Raw genomic sequence first — 2,478 nt, forward strand, 5'->3', positions numbered from 1 at the left:
AGGCGCTTTTTCCTTCACTTCCGGCTAGTGTCGGGTCACGTGACGCTGTGGGCCCGAGAGCATGATGGGAGGTGGGCGTGGCGTCCGCGCCCTGGGGGAAGCTGCGGGCCGCCATTTTGGAGCCGGGCAGCCGTGCCCTCGGCGGTAGGAACTAGCGCCGGCAGTTTGGTTTTGTCAGGCTCATGGCGTCCTTTATGGGGCGTGGGTCGCCCTTCGTGTTTGGGCAGGAGCCTAACCGTCAACGTGAACGGTGTTCGCCTTTACCTTGGGCCGTTTACCTTCCCCGTCGTTTACTTTAGTGGGGACGGAAGAGGAAGCCCCCAGAATTCATCCGGTTGCTGAAATTTAACCCCTCCGTGGCTTAATTGGCCAAAGGACGTTTCCGTTGTATCTTAGAAAGCCGAAAGTTGGGAAGGGATAGTTTGCACAGGGACCTTTGTGTTTTAAGAACCATCCTGTGTCAAAGGGGATGGGGGGGAGGGGGCTTGTAAAAGGAACGAAGGGGGGTCGCCTCCGTCGTCGGGAGACGTTCTGTCTGGTAGAGGAGACCTTGCCCTTGCCCTTGGCGAACAGCGAAGTAAGTGGTTCACGTCGTGGGAGGAGACGAATGCATTCTCCAGAAACCGTACCTCCAAAGAGTTCCCAATTTAGCTCTGCGGGGAGCGCCCACCTCCTCCTTATGTAACGCGCGGAGAACACTGGGTGGCCAGGGGTGAAAAACTGTGACGTAAATGTGGGGCCTCCTTAACCGAGCTCGGGAAGCATTGAACCCCATTTAGCCCAAGCGACCTCTGGAAATTCAGATGCCTGCGCGGGGAGATGGGGGAGGGTGAGAAAGGAAAGGTGGACTGGGGGAGAAGTTGGAACTCAGAAAGGCAGGGGTATTTAAGGATGAGTAATAAGAAAAGCAGAAGGGCCTAGGAAGAAGTTTAGTCATGGGTCTATGGCGGGAAGGCAAACTGGAAAAGTGGAGAGCAGGCATTCTAGATGTGCTCTCTGGAGGAGAAGCTTTGAACGATTCAAGAATTGCCTGAGAGCAACTGGGTAGGGTCCACAGCCCCTTCACTTCCTAAGTTAGAACGCTGGCCCCCACTTTCAACCAGAGGTCCAGAGCCCTTGACATGTCCGCCTAGAAGCAGCGCTGAAGAACAAAGCAGCAGGCCTGACCATTGGTGTGATGTGCTAAGCGTAAGGCTCTAAAGATTGAAGGTTCCATGTGCTCGCTTCGGCAGCACATATACTAAAAATTGGAACGATACAGAGAAGATTAGCATGGCCCCTGCGCAAGGATGACACGCAAATTCGTGAAGCGTTCCATATAAAAAAAAAAATTTAAGGTTCCAGCTCCATTGGCCTTAGCTCCTGCCTCTCTGGGAATACTGTGGGTCGGTGCTGACACTGGCAGCTTTTAGTAACTAGAATTTTCGTGTTTAGTAGAAATACTTTTGAGTCACCTACTTAGGTTGAACTGAACATGAGACTGTGTTTGAAAATAGCTCACATTGCTTCCTCCTTGTAGCCCTCAGGCACTGAAGCATCCCGTTTCACACTGTGACTCTGTTAGTTTACTCTTAATGGCATGTTTCTGAGATCCCTTTTTGGATGTCTGGTCTCAGAGACCTCTTGTCATAAGAACAAACCTTGGTACATCTGTATCAGCTACTCTAATAGTGCCTAGATTGCGCTGCCCACAGCTAATGCTTGCTAGTCAGTCCAAGCCTAGTAATTTTACCGTCTCCGAATGAAACACTTAGAGGTGGAAGTTCGTGTTGCAGAATAAGATCTCCTCCCACCTTAACCATGTATGGTACAAGCCCCAGCATTAGAGATGCTGAGCACTAATTTGTGCACTGAATTTTCTGACCACTGCAGTAGACACTGACACAGGTAACAGCCTCATCTGGACCTGGTGCTGGTCCTTCACAATGGCACACTCCAGCCAAAAGATGGAACAACTGCACCAGGAGTATAGAAATAGATTCCTAAAGCACGGGGGAAAAAACAGAAAATGTGTACTTACGATGCATGCGAGCAGGCCAGCTAGGGCTGTCAATGGGGAAAGGGTGAGGATATGCTAGAAACACATTTGTTTCTTTACTCGGCCAAATACAGTGCTTGCTTTGAGGCTCATTTTTCGTCGTGGTACACTTGGTACGCAAAGCGGGATTGATGTCGGTGTCAAGCCTTTGACCAGCCGCCCCTCAAACGTATCTTCGTCCACCAGACTTCCCGTAGGCACTCTCCTCTGTTCTGCCTGCCTTTATAGCTTCACAGAGGCAGTCCTTTGTCCTGCTAGGACACATCTCCCGCTTTAAAGTGTACTTTCATGAAAAAGCCCATCCTGATTTAGCCTTTCTGAGGTAGTAGGGAATCGTGGTCAAGCGTTTCAAACTCAGAATTGGTACATTTATACCGTTTGGCAAGTCTTGCACGTTGCTGCATGGATCGTGGGAACAGAACTGTCTATTGCATTCGTCG

General features: G+C 50.5%; 1 non-coding gene across 1 annotated transcript; it reads left to right on the forward strand.

Annotated features, from left to right (window-relative positions):
• Positions 1 to 1,216: 1,216 nt before the first annotated feature.
• LOC142460390 (U6 spliceosomal RNA) lies at positions 1,217 to 1,324 on the forward strand. The gene has a single exon (XR_012786602.1). It is a non-coding gene; the product is annotated as a U6 spliceosomal RNA (small nuclear RNA).
• Positions 1,325 to 2,478: the final 1,154 nt, after the last annotated feature.

The sequence above is a fragment of the Tenrec ecaudatus genome, chromosome 10 (assembly GCF_050624435.1).
Source record: "Tenrec ecaudatus isolate mTenEca1 chromosome 10, mTenEca1.hap1, whole genome shotgun sequence".
NCBI lineage: Eukaryota > Metazoa > Chordata > Mammalia > Afrosoricida > Tenrecidae > Tenrec > Tenrec ecaudatus.